Genomic DNA, 15,197 nt, shown 5'->3' on the forward strand with positions numbered 1-15,197 from the left:
ACTCGCTGAAGGCTCAGATGATGGTTAGCATTTTTTAGCAATAAAGTATTTTCTTTGCCTTTAAAAATTTTTTTAATTTTATTTTTAATTTTTATTTTATATTGGAGTATAGTTGATTAACAATGTTGTGTTAGTTTCAGGTGTACAGCAAAGTGATTCAGTTATACATATATATGTATCTATTCTTTTCCAAATTCTCTTCCCATTTAGGTTATTACAGAATATTGAGCAGAGTTCCCTGTGCTATACAGTAGGTCCTTGTTGGTTATCTATTTTAAATATAGCAGTGTGTACATGTCAATCCCAAATTCCCAATCGATTCCTTTTCCTCACCCTTCCCCCCAGTAACCATAAGTTCATTCTCGAAGTCAATAAGTCTGTTTCTGTTTTGTAAATAAGTTCATTTGTTAGACAGAAGACCTAAATAGACATTTCTCCAAAGAAGGCATACAGATGGCCAAGAGACACATGAAAAGATGCTCAACATCACTAATTATTAGAGAAATGCAAATCAAAACTACAATGAGGTATCACCTCACACCCATCAGAATGGCCATCATCAAAAAATCTACAAACAATAAATGCTGGAAAGGGTGTGGAAGAAAGGGAACCCTCCTACACTGTTGGTGGGAATGTAAATTGGTACAGCCACTATCGAGAACCATATTGAGGTTCCTTAAGAAACTAAAAATAGAGCTACGGTATGATCCAGCAATCCCACTCCTGGGCGTATATCCAGAGGAAAACATGGTTTGAAAGGATATATGCACCCCAATGTTCACTGCAGTGCTGTTTACAATAGCCAAGACATGGAAGCAACTTAAATGTCCATGGACAGATGAATGGATAAAGAAGATGTGGTACATATATACAATGGAATATTACTCAGTCATTAAAAAGACTGAAATAATGACATTTGCAGCAACGTGGATGGACCTGGATATTATCATACTAAGTGAAGTAAGTCAGACAGAGAAAGACAAATATCATATGATATTGCTTATATGCAGAATCTAAAAAGATGATACAAATAAAGTATTTTTAAATTAAGGTACATATATACATTGGTTTTTTTAGACATAATGAGATTGTACACTTAATAGACTACAGTATAGTGTAAACATAACTTTATGTACCTGGAAAGCAAAAATTTCATGTGACTTGTTCTACTGGAATATACGTTTTATTGTAGTGATCTGGAACAGAACTTGCAATATCTCCGAGGTCTGCCTGTACAGGGGAGAATTTGGGGGGATGGAACTATTCTGAATCCTGATCGTGGAAGTGGTTACATAAATATACATGTATTAAAACTCACAGAACTGTACACCAAAATAATCACTTTTACTATAAAATAATTTTAAATATGAAGGAAAAAAGAGTAAAAGGACTACATTAATTTGATTCAAATGTTTTTAAAAACACTTCACTTTTAGCCAGACACAAAAGGACAATACTCCATAATTCTATTTGTCTGAGGTCCCTAGAGTAGCAAAATTCATAGCGACAGAAAGTAGAATGGTGGGTACCAGGAGCTGGGGGAGGGGGACTAGGGAGTTGGCGTTTAATGAATTTATGCACAGTTTCCATTTGGGAAGATGAAAAAGTTCTGAAGTGGACAGTGGTGATGGCTGCACAACAGTGTGACTGTACTTAATGCCACTGAACTGCACACTTAAGAGTGGTTAAAATGGTAAATTCTATTTTAAAACAACTTTATCAGAAAAGTAGATTTACAAAAGTGTACTTGTATGAAAATAAAACAATAAAAGGGAGTTCTAAAAGCAGGAAGTTAAAGCTTTAACTGCGGATCACTCTCTGCAGACTTGTGCTGCTTGGTTTGGAGTGCGGCTTCCAGACTTTCCCTGCATGAACCGTGCACGCAGGCTCCGTTACACATGGGACAGGGTCTGTTCATACTGTGATCACAAACCAGACAGAGACCCTGAGTCAACTTGTCCAATCCTTTGGACTTTCAAAGAATCATGCTTTTGCTTTCCACGAGAGGCAACCAAAAAGTCGGTAAAATACATCGATCGTCTGAAGAAGCATTTTGCACTTTTAGCCATATCTGAGCTGATCAGAACCTTAAACAGACCTGCATGTAGACAGAGGGCAATGGAGACTCTGGCCCAATCAGTCAGTGACAAGTTTGGACCCTGTTCCTCATCTCCTCCTTGAGATCACGAAGGGAAGAGGGCAGAGAAAGAAGGGGGGTTACACCCCCATGGCAGTATTTCTGGGTCCTGGAAGCTGCACTGTGCAGCCCATGCTCCTGATTCAGAAAAGTTCTAGCCGCTTTGCAGCTTCTGGGCAGGGTCCTCCCACCACTCCCACTGGCTGACAACAGACTGAACCCCAATGATGTCCAAATGCAAACTGCAGCTTCTAGATACCTGGCATCAGTAAACACCAAAAACAAACACAACCTGACTCATTCGCCCAGCTCACGAGCTTGCATCACAAGCTTCTGAATGGTAATTAACCCTCGTTTAAACTCCATGTTGGTGGTTGAGTCAAGAAATCATTGGCATTTTGATCCAGATAAGAACACCACAATGATTATGCTAGACAAACAAAATAAAAACCTATCTGAGTGTTTCCAAGTTCTTAGTTTCTAGCAATATTCCTTTGTGTACACAGATGAGAGAGCCAAGTAAATAATATCTGTAAACTGTTTAAATTAGTTTCTCTTTCCTTCTCTGTGGTTAGGCCTCTAACCGTTAATCTTCCCTGCAGAACACAAGCTTCAGCAGACATGGACCATTTTTGAAAAACTACATACACTTCGTCATCTATTTCCAGTTTGATTCCCAGAACATCCTGACTGAGGACAGGGCTGAAAAATGAAAAACGATCAAGCCGCTGGTTTCCCAAGCCCCTACCAGCAGACCTATGTCCCTCAAAGAAGAGAAAAAAGGCAGAAAGAATGTTTGTTCGCTGACACATCCCTCCTGGCTAACCTTTCCACAGGGTGTCAAGACCAGAGAACTGGTCTCAGGTCTGTCACTGGGGAGCCCCCGGATGCCCCACCGGGCCACCCTAAGAAGTTCCAGAAGGCGCTTCTGAGAGGAACAGCTGGTGCTTTAGGACCTGGGGGCAGGGGGAGGCAGAGCTGCCACACTGTTCTGGCACTCACCGCTGTCACCAGGCGTCTCCAGTGCCAGCTCTCCGGCATCCCAACTGGCATCCCAGCTGGCCTCCCGGGTTGGGAGAGGGTCAGGCTTGGGCACCACAGAGGCCCGACAGCCCCTGAGCACCAGGAGAGCCGCATGCTCAGGCATGCCCCTGGCTGCCAAGGTGGGCCGCACTTTTCTAACAAATAGCGAGACAAGAGGCTTCGTGGGAAGCTTCAGAGGCCTGGGGGCAGCTGTGCCCGCACTGTGTCCCACACACCCAGAGGCAAGGAGAGATTGCGGGTCCCCGGGAACCTAGTGACGTCCCTCTCTGAGCCTCAGCCAGCTCAGAGGTGTGTGAGAAGCCACCAGACACACCGAGTGCCAGGGCCAGAACTGACCTTCCCTCCTGCCACCCAACCCTGGGTCACAGCCCTGGCACCCATGCCCCTCGGGCTCCGGCCTGCCACCCTAAGCCCTTCCACCTCTGGGACCAGCCCACTCTCCCATCCATAAATTCATTCATTCCTTCATTAGCCTCAAACAGCGCACCCGATTGAAAAGAATGAGAAGAGCCATCTTCCTTCGTCAATTTGGGGAACCCTGCAGAGCTCCTGTTGGTCTGTCTCCCTTCCCTTATCCACCAAGCAGGTCATTTCCAAGCCTACAGAAACTGGAGGACCAGGCCAAGCCTGCCTGGAGACACTACACTGCTTTTCTTCTGTTTCACTGTGATTATTTATCGTCCAATTAACAGCACAGCCAAGGGCTTCCCTGGTGGCGCAGTGGTTGGGAGTCCGCCTGCTGATGCAGGGGACGCAGGTTCGTGGCCCAGTCCGGGAGGATCCCACATGCCGCGGAGTGGCTGGGCCCGTGAGCCATGGCCGCTGAGCCTGCGCGCCCGGAGCCTGTGCTCCGCAACGGCAGAGGCCACAACAGTGAGAGGCCCGCGTATCGCAAAAAAAAAACAAAAACAGCACAGCCAAGAGGCCCGATAAGAACATGCCAGGCGGACAGGTCAACTTCAGCGGCATGGAGGACAGGAAAGGACAGCCAGACCATGACCCGAACAAGGGTTTCTGCTGGAAAAAGAAAATACCAGGATGCGGAGCACCAAGCCTTTCAGCTAATAAACACTTCCACCATGTCCATGTCAGGAAATGAAGCATTTTATAGAAAGAGGATGACAAGTATCCTCTCCAGAGGCACCTAGGGAGTCACTCAGGCCTAAACATGGGGCCAGAGGTGACGGAATGAAGGAGCAGTCCCAATGAGGCCCCAAGGCAGCAAGTATGGGGCTCAGCCTACACCAGGCCAGAGCTGTGCTCCCAGCACCATCAGAATGCAAGAAACGTTACCTTCCTCCACACTGGCACTGGGCCCCGTGGCCCCTGGGGACGAGCCACAAGCCCCTGTCTGCTCAGGGAGCAGGCCACCCCTTGTCCTTGTACACCCTAAACAAGCTCATGTACCTAATCTATAACCCACCATGGGGTTGAGGCACTTGGGGGTGTTGATCAGGACGGTTAATTTTACATGTCAACCGGGCTGGGCCACGATGCCCAGATACTTGGCCAAATTATTCCAGAGGCTTCTGTGAAGGTATTTTTTGAATGGCATCACCATTTAAATTGGTAGACTTTTGAGTAAAGCTGATTACCCTCCATAATCTGGGTGGGCCTCATCCAATCTGTTGAAGGTCTTAGTAGAAAAACCACTGATCTTCCGCCAAGAAAGAGGGATTCTGCCTCCAGGCAGCCTGAGTCTCCAGCCTTCCCTGCAGGTTTCAGACTTGCCAGCCTCCCCAGTCACAAAAGCCAAGTGCTTAGAATAAACCTCTCTCTATATGTACACACACACACACACACACACACACACACACATCACTAGTTCTGTTTCTCTGGAGAACCTTGACTGATACAATCAGGGCCACAGCTTCCGAGATGCCACCCAGCCTGGGCCACCCCCGCTCTGGAGCAGAACATTACTGTGGAGAGAAAGCCTCTATGAGCACACAGCACCCTATGAAGGGTCCAGTGAAAAGCCATGTGTGCGAACAGGACACACTGCCCAACATCTATCTGGGGCGCATAACTGCCTCCCAGGAAAACATGCTGCATTACTTACGACATTTTGATGAATTTTCACTTGTGCATTGTCATTCTAAACAAGCAAGAAGTGTGGAGGGGGTGTGGGGAGGTGAGTTTTATCATCTGGCTAAAAATACAATCAAAATGATACATAGAAAACTAGTTCTATAAGCCTCCTAGTGAGCAGACACTCCTAAATCCATGAAAACCTTTTGGAATGCAAATCTCCAGTTCTGCTGTGCACTATTTTTCAGGAATACATGCACACACACAGGCACACAGGCACACGAACACACACACAGCCAATTCCAAATATCACCAATTTCTTTTTTGGGCCCCACCATTCATGGGGGCCATTGCATGTCCTGCAGGCAGGTGGCCAGGCTGGCACAACCAAAGCAGACCCATGCCTGTCCCAGAGCAATGGACATGAAAGGCTCGGACCCCTCAGGTCACCCCCACCCCCCAGACGAACCACAGAAGCAGGTGATGGTCCCACGGGTCTCCAATCAAAGTTCATTTGTATCTGTTAAAAAGCTTATGGATGCAATGCTTGTAAATAGGCTTTTCTTTTCCAGAATACTCTAAAATGAAAGGAATTCCCCAAATCAATAAAATCAGTGAAAGAACAACAGCTTAATTTCTATTAAAGTGAATAATAAAGTGGATAAAGACCAAGGTCAGGTGCTTCAAGGAGAAAATGCAAACAACTAATAAACCACAAACAAGCAATGGGGTCAGAGACCCATGACCTACCCTTCTCCTGATCACACTGGTGAGGACTAAACACACTGGTAATGCTCCGGGGCGGGGAGGTGAGGGGGAAGAGAGACTCTTGTGAGCTTCGGGGGCACAGTGCTGTCCTGGCAGACAGCCCAGCCACTCCGGTCAAAATTAAAAATGCATACACCCTTTGACTCAAATATTTCCATTCTAAGACTCCTATTCAAATACTCACTGGAGTACACCAAGAAAAACTGTCATGGATGTGGCCGACTAGAGAGACACCCAAATTTCCGCCATGGGGTAAGGGACACAGGGTACACTGTCCTCAGAGACTCGTGCACAGCTTCATGGTGCAATGCACAGCACGTGCGTCAATGCCACAGTGCTGAGTGAAAAAAGTGAGTTGCAAAACCCTCTAAGGTGTGACCACATCTTTGGGAAACCACCATCTATATGCGTGTGTACATGTGTGTGCACACATATATGTGTGTATGTAAATGGCACAGAGAAGACCTCAGAAATGCAGCTGGCAGTGGCATATACCCTGGGCACGAGGAGGTCGCTTTTACTCTTTGCTTTCTTTCTTCATTTTCAAAACAATAAAAACGCCATTAAAATAAAGGAAAAGTTAGTCAGCATATCTGACTTCCTGTTCACACTAAAGATTCAACGGGTATTTTTGTAGAAAAGCTACTTAAAAGAAAAGGTTCCAGCAGCAGAGATAAAAACCCACATAAAAAGATAGAAGGCCCTTTCCTGTTTCCCCTCTGAGTCAATGCAAAATTATTTAACAAAGCAGCAAGTTTCCACCACACTCTCATTTCTATAACTTCCCACGAATGCAGAAAGCAGCCGCAGTTTCCATTTTCCTGCTGATAAAGCCTTGCTGAACTATATCCTGGAGAAGGTGAATGCCTGCCAGCCCCAGGCCACACCCCCTCCCTCTGCACCCAGCCACCAGGCCAGTCCCCACCCCACCAGGGCCACCCGCCTCCTTCCAGCCCCACTCAGTACTTCTCTTGCCTTCTCATGTGCTCCAGTAGCTTGCAAAGAACGTTGACTCAGAGCCTGTGAATGTGACATTATTTGGAAAAATATTTGCAGACGTATCAATAATTCAGATCATGGAGTTAAGAGGAGATCATCCTGGGTCACCTAGGTGGGCCCTAAATCCACTGACAAAGGTCCTTGTAAGAGATACATGGACGAGAGACACAAGGACGAAGGCCACGTGAAGATGGAGACAGATTTTGGAGTGATGTGGCCACAAGCCAAGGGACACGTGGAGCCAAGAGAAGCTGGAAGAGGCAGGAAGCGTCCTATCCCAGAGCCTTCAGAAGGAGCACAGCCCTGCCAACACCTTGATTTTGGACTCCTGGCTGCCAGGACTAGGAGAAGATAAATTCCTGTTGTCTAAGCCACCCATTTTGTGAAGCTTTCTTATGGTGACCCTAGGAAACATGCATGCACACCGTGATTCTATGAAGTGTAAGCATGTTTTCCTTCACAGTCAGTTTATGGAAAAGGCAGAAGGCCTCCTTGCTACAAAGACAATGAAAAACCGCAGGATGAAATTCAAGTAATTACCATTACTGTACCCGTTATGGTTCTGACCCAGCACCTGTGTCCCGGGCTAACCCCACCCGACCCGCAGGCCCTGCCCGCTTCCTGGGGAGCCACCACTCTGTTCCAGCCACCACTACAGTGTAACAAACCACCCTGGACTCGGTGGTCCAAGACACTTCCCCACGCTCAACGGCTCTGTGAGCCGGGAGTCCCAACGGGCCCCAGCAGGGACTCTTGTCTGCGCTCCAACGTCTGAGGCCCCGGCTGGAGTCCTGATGGCCAAGGGCTGCGATCATGTGACGGCCGATCCCCTCACACATCAGGGTCCTAGCGATGAGGGTGCAGAGACCAGGACTGCCCACTGCAGTCCCAGTGCTACGTGGCCTTTGGGGGTTGGGCTTCCTCACAGCATGGCAGCCGCAGGGCCATCAGACCCTTACTTGGCATCTCAGGGCTCCAAGATCCAAGCAGTCAAGAGGCCACCCACAGGGAAGACAGACACAGCATCTCAGCGACAGCAGTGCTAACGGATTTACAGCCATGTACTTTATTTAAACTGCCACAGCTTTTCTCCCTACTCAGCTTCGGCTGCTTCCTGCAGTTCTTGAGTTCCGACTCAGCATTCCCGACCTTAGAGACCTCAAGCCCATCCTTGGTGGTCAACACCCACCCGCAAGCCTCCCTCCCTGGTGGCACACATCCCCCGTCAGCGTGCCTATGTGCTGTCATCCGGCTGGAGGCACCACGTCCTAGGTGCTCTCCCTCCACATCCCCCTCCCCTGCTGCAAACACAGCGCCTGGGACATGCAAAGCACGTCACCTGCTCACCGAAGGCATGAACAGCAGCACAGCAGAGTGAGAGGGCACAATGCAGTGAGACAGAACTGTGGAACAGACAAGGACCACCATGTTACAATGACCAGGGAGGTTTCCACCCAGCCTTGCTGGGCCCGCCAGGTGGGAAGAGGCAGAGGGTGGCAAGGAGAGACCCCAAGGGGCCAGATGGCAGCAGGGGCATCCTGAACGGAGAATAAAGGGACAAGAATGTTCACAAGCTACATTCATAATGGCCCAAGCCAGAAACCAAGCCAACAGCATCGCAGGCATGTGAACTGTGGTGCACGGCCCCCATGGAATGGTGGACGGTGGGGAAGAAGAAAGAACCCTGGGTGTGCAGCAGGGCCCGAGGCCGGCCACACACAGGAGCTGAGGGACATCCATGGGTGTGCTCCAGAACCCAGTGTATGCAAAACCAAACCCAGCCAGAATGCACCTCTGCTGCAATCAGTGGGGACAGTACCCTCGGGGAGGAGTGTCGCAAGGGCCCAAGGGCTGCGGGGCTGCTGGTGCTCTGGGCACCACACAGCTGGGCTCCATCTGTGAGCAAAGCAAGGTCACGTGTGCATCACTGTGAAGTCTGCAAACATCTCACTGAAGAAGGAAGAAGGAAAATGGGAAGATGAAAACAGAAGCAGGGGCAGGCCAGACGGTTCTGCTGCTGCTTCTGTTTTGTTGGTGACCTTCCCTTGCATTTTAAGGTGGGGAAGGAAGAGAGGCCACACCGAGCGGGGCAAGGGAACCCACTGCCAAGCAGCCAGTGATGGGCAGCCATGAAAAGAGGGCAGCCAGAAGGCAGGTGGCCTTTCCCACATGGGACCTGACCCCGACAAGCTCACCCTGACCCTGGAATTCAGAGGGTGAGTGCCACTGTCTATCAGCTGCTGCTGTTTGGGCTGCTCTCCTGGAGAGAGGGTGCCCCAGGACAGGAGGGCCGGCCCAGAGCCACACAGAGGTCACTCTGCTGGGCAGAAGACAACTGTGACACCACAGCCTTAGGAGCACATTTCTTTCCAACAGACCCATCCTCCTTCAGCTCTCAACAGACAGGCATTGCACAAAGTGCAAAGAGAAGCACAGGCCAGGCTGGTACAAGCACCCTGCTGGCTCTGGTTGCTCCGGGAAGTGCCCAGCCATTCTCAGCCGGTGCAGCTAACAGCTGCTGCCAAGCTCATGAAAATCACCCTGGTGGCAGAAGCCACGCCACTGCTCCCCAAGCCCCCAGCCAGCGGTCTGCAGAGTCTGACACCTGATGTGGTTAACAAAAGGGGCTGTGTTTGGACAAAGTGTTTTCCTGTCTTTAGGGACTGCAACAGAAATGCTACTCAAGGCCTGAAAACAGTCCTGATATAAAACATCTCAGCAGAAGTCTGGGCCTTGGGAGGGGGCTGGTGTGCACACATGCTGCTTCCTCTCCCAGGGAGAGGGGAAAGCGAGTGCGTCCTGGGTCTCGCTTGTTTTTGAAGTGGACGTTTGTCCCTTCTGCTCACTGTAAGTGGTACCTTCTTCCCCAGAAAGAAAGTCCATGCCCACCGGTTCAGGAGGCTTCAGAGCCATCAGTACAGACCAGAGAGGACCTGCGTCTCCAGACCCTAAGCACTGAGCATCTATTTTAAAAACTGTGTTCCCACCCCCTCCCCGGTTTGCCAGGGAAAACCAAGCCCTGCTCCCTTGGTGGTCTTGTCCATCAAGTGGGAAGGGACATAAACATAACGGAGGCCGCCCTGCTTCCAGAGAGGCCCGAGGGATCTCACATTTGAAACCCAAGCCACTCTGTCAGGTTTCAAAGACCCCGCCAAGGATCCACTTCTGTGGATCAGGAGCTCTGCTCTGACCCAGTTTCCTGGCACCCGTGTGTGGCCCCATGGCAGCTGTTGCAGAGGCGGGGGCACCTCCTCTACTCCAGGCTCCAACCTGCACTCAGCCCCAGACTCACAGAAACCAAGGATGAGGGCACCACAGCCACTGGTTGATGTGGGAAATAAAATAATATGTAGCCTGCACATTTGGCTTAATGCCAACATTTTAAAATGTCCAGGCAGCCACACGTAGGGCCAGATGACAAAATGGGATTTCATATTTTTCCATGTGTGGGTGAAAACAGTTTTCAATACAATGCAACTGAACAAAATATCAGAGAGCATTGTACGTGGTCAGGGGTGAGTGCCATGCTGAGGAAAACTTTGGTTTTAGCGGGGCATGCATGTGTGTGCACGCACGCCTATATGCACGTGTGCACACACACGTATGCAGGTATGCTGCCTCACAGTACAAATACATGTCTTACCGTGAGCCGCCCTCAGGGTCTGAAAGCAGCCAGGCTCCCTGATTGCCATGAGGTTTTAATATTCTAATAAAATGTTTTCAGCAACATTAGACAAGCACCGAAACCTCTCTGAAGCTTGGTTTTAAATATGACACTGAATTCCATGTGCATCCCGGTGAAAAGTCTGCCAAGAAGGGATGTTTCACTTGTCACCTCATTTTGTAATCCCACAACCCCCAGGAACCGGTGCTGCCGACCCCACTCACGAACGGATCAGGCCTTGCTGAGGCCGCACACACCACACACAGGGCCTAGGCAGGACCTCGCGGCCAACCCCATGCCGACTGTCAGAATGGGCTCTTGCTGGAGCCAGGCATGGAGGAGAGTGGCGGGCCCACCCCTTGTGCGTGGTTCAGGGCAGCCACGGACTCCCACCCAAGCAGCTACTCTCTCCCTGTCTGGAGAGGCCGGCATGGCTGGTCTGTTTCCCACAGTATGTTTTTCATTTAAAAGTACAACAAACAGAACTCCCACCTGCTTTTTAAACACGGCAGGTATAACAAGTCTAAGAAAAGCGTGTCAGACTCACAAGGCATATGATGTGTGTGTACCCGCACATGTGATATGAAGTTGTGTTTTTCCGTTTTTCTTTGTATTTTTCCTTTATTGCTGCAGAAAACTGGAGACATGCAGACAAGCACCAAGGAGGAAACAAAAGCCACATCATCAACTAACCATGTGACTCCTGTTCTGGACACAGTCTATCCAGTGCTTTCTAAGCAAATTATAGGTCCTCGCTGTACGTACTGCTTTAGGAATGGTTCTCAGCACCTAATGTGATATGTTGATCCCCCATCAAATTAGTCATATTTTACACTACTATTTTTAGAGATGGGCTAGCCTAACTGTATCTCCTCATCCCTGACCATCTGTCAGGGGCTTTCAGCTGGTATCTGGGTTTTCTGTTTATCAACACCCGGCACCCTTTCTAATAAATGATTCTTTACATCCATGATTCCTTAGGATAAACTTCTAGACACTGAACCGCCACGGCCGAGGGTACACACATCTTTAAAATTTTTCAAACACCTCAACCAATGGCCACCCCTCGGTGAGTGCATTAGGAGCTGTGTATGCAGAGTGCACCTCCCTGCAGGCTTCAGGCCCCCGCCCCCTTGCTCACATCTTGGTCCCACCACCTCTTGGCTGAGTGACCCCGTGCATAAATTTCGTATTCTCTCCATTCTCAACGTCCTCACCTGTAAAAGAGGGAAGAACTGTCCTGACAGGGCTGATAGGGCTGTGGTCAGGATTCCATGAGACAGGTATAGAAGGCATTTGTCAGGCCATTTACCACAAATATCACTAGGTCACCCTTTCCCATAACGGCCTCCCTGTCTCCAAACTCGCCTTTCCAACTCATAAGCCAGAGGTGCCAGAGTCACCGCTAACCAGGGATCTGATTGCATTAGTTACTGCTCAAACCCTTGGACAATTAGGCAGAGTGAAAGAAGCTGGACTCAAAGGCTGCTCACTGTATAACTCCACTTATACAACATTCTGGAAGAGTCTATAAGGACGGAAAACAGATCTGTGAATGCTGGGGCGGGGAGGTGGGGGAAGGACCTGACTCCAGAGAGACACAAGGAAATCTGTGGAATTATGGAAGTTTTCCATATTTCCATTTGGTGGTCGTTACATGACTATGTTTTGAAACTCATAGAACAGGACATTAAAATGGGTGAACTTTCCTGATCACAAATTATACCTCAGGAGATCTCACTTAAAAACAAACAACAACCCTGCAGAGAAGGAAGTCTAAGCCGTGTGGTCTGGTGTTCCAGGCCTTGTCTCCTGGCCAGCTGCTTTCCTTCCCATTTCTCGCTTACTCCAAGATCTGGCACATACAGAACGCCCTCCGCACCTGCAGGCCCAACCAGGGTCCACACCAAACCTAAAGCCCCGGCCAAGGCTGCTGGCCTGCTGTTCTCCAAACAAACCCTGTGTTCAGACTCCAGGACCCAAATCCTCCTCTGCTCTCTCAGATCCTCCTTCTCCCGCTTCTGGGAGGCCTGATAAGTAAAGATTAATCCCTCCTTCCTCTGCATCAAAGGTTCTCAATTCTGGCTGCACAAGAATTACCTGAGCAGTTGTCAAAAGCACGGATCCATGCCCTCCCTCCCACCCCAAAAGATTCTGATGTAACTGGGCAGGTGTGGGGACAGACACTGGGGTTTTGTTTCACGCTGTTTTTTTTTTTTCTTAAAGAATCCCAGGCTCAGAAATGAAAGAGGGAACATCATGCAAATCCAGAGACGTTAAAAGGATAATAAAGGAATATTATAAACAATTTTATGCCAACAATTTTGACAACTTAGGAGAAATGAGCAGATTCCTTGAAACACACAAATCACCAGGACTGACTCAAAAAGAAATAGAGGGACTTCCCTGGGGGCACAGTGGTTAAGAATCCACCTGTCGATGCAGGAGACACGGATTCGAGCCCTGGTCCGGGAATATCCCACATGCTGCGGAGCAACTAAGCCTGTGCACCACAACTACTGAGCCCACGTGCCACAACTACTGAAGCCCATGCTCCTAGAGCCCGTGCTCCACAACGAGAAGCCACCGCAATGAGAAGACCGCGTGCTGCAACAGAGAGTAGCCCCCACTCGCCTGCAGCAACAAAGACCCAACACAGCCAAAAATAAATAAATAAATTTATAAAAAAGAAGAATTAGAAAGTCTTAATAGCCCTATATCAATAAACTGAATTCATAATTAAAAACCCTCCCTATAAAGAAAATCCAGGATAGCTTCACTAATAAATTCTATCAAATATTTAAGGAAGAAACAATGCCAATCCTACACAAACTCTTTTTTAAAAATAAATTTATTTATTTTATTTATTTATTATTTTTGGCCGCATTGGGTCTTCACTGCTGTGCACGGGCTTTCTCTAGTTGCGGCAAGCAGGGGCTACTCTCCATTGCGGTGCACGGGCTTCTCATTGCAGTGGCTTCTCCTGTGGCAGAGCATGGGCTCTAGGCGCGCGGGCTTCAGTAGTTGTGGCACACGGGCTTCAGTAGTTGTGGTTCGCGAGCTGTGGAGCGCAGGCTCAGTAGCTGTGGCGCACGGGCTTAGCTGCTCTGCGGCGTGTGGGATCTTCCCGGACCAGGGCTAGAACCCATGTCCCCTGCATTGACAGGCGGATTCTTAACCACTGCACCACCAGGAAAGCCCACAAACTCTTAAAATAATAATAAATGAAGAGGGAACACTTCCCAAATCATTGTGTGGGGCCAACATTACCCTGATACAGAAACCAGACAGAGGTATTACAGGAAAAGAATACAATATCCCTCATGAATATAGTTATAAGTAAACCTTAACAGAATTGTAGCAAATTGAATACAGCAATACATAAAAAGGATTATACATCATGACCAACTGGGGTTTGTGCCAGGAGTGCAAGGTTGTTTAACATTCAAAATTTAACTCATGTAATTCAGCATATTTAATAAGAAAAAAAGAGGAAAAACCATATGATTATCTCAACAGATACAGAAAAAAAGCATATAACAAAATTCAACATCCATTCCTGATAAAAACTCCATGCAAACTAGAAAACTTCCTTAACCTCAAAATAAAAAGGCATTGGACTTCCCTGGTGGCGCAGTGGTTAAGAATCCACCTGCCAATGCAGGGGACACAGGCTTGAGCCCTGGTCCAGAAAGATCCCACATGCCGCAGAGCAACTAAGCCCATGTGCCACAACTACTGAGCCCGCCTGCCACAACTACTGAAGCCCATGCGCCTAGAGCCTGTGCTCCACAACAAGAGAAGCCACCGCAATGAGAAAACCACACACCACAACGAAGAGTAGCCCCCGCTGGCTGCAACTAGAGAAAGCCCGCATGCAGTAATGAAGACCCAACACAGCCAAAAATAAATAAATAAATAAAAAGACAAGGCATCTATATAAAATCTTCACCTAACATCATATTTAATGAAAAGACAAGTTCTTTCTTCCTAAGATAGGGAACAGGTAAGAATGCCCACTGTCACCACTTCTGTCAAACATCCTAGACAATGGAATAAAAGAAAAAGAAATAAAAAGCATTTTAACTGGAAAGACAGAAGTAAAATGGTCCCTATATGTAACTGTCATTATCTTTGTGCAAAAATCTTGAAGGACTACAGAAAAGCTACTCAAAACAAATAAGTAAATTTAGAAAGGTGATAGAATAAACAATATAAAAATCCATTGTATTTCCTTATAGTGTAATAAACAATTAGAAAATAAAAAATGTTTAAATCCATTTATAACATTCAAAACCATAAAATACTTATGAATAAATTTGATTAAATATGTATAAGACCTACAGTGACTGCTACAAATCACTGCTGAGAAAAATGAAGAAAGGCAAACACAGACAGAAAGGTAGTCCATGATTGCTGACTGAGGCTCAATATTGTTAAAATTTCTACATTACCCAAGTTGATCTAAGGAGTTAATGAGACCCCAGTCAAAATCGAAGCAGGCTTTTTCGTAGAAGGACTGGTAAGCTGATTTTAAATTTATATGGAAATGCA

This window comes from Leucopleurus acutus (assembly GCF_964270905.1).
Source record: "Leucopleurus acutus genome assembly, chromosome: 7".
Classification (NCBI taxonomy): Eukaryota; Metazoa; Chordata; class Mammalia; order Artiodactyla; family Delphinidae; genus Leucopleurus; species Leucopleurus acutus.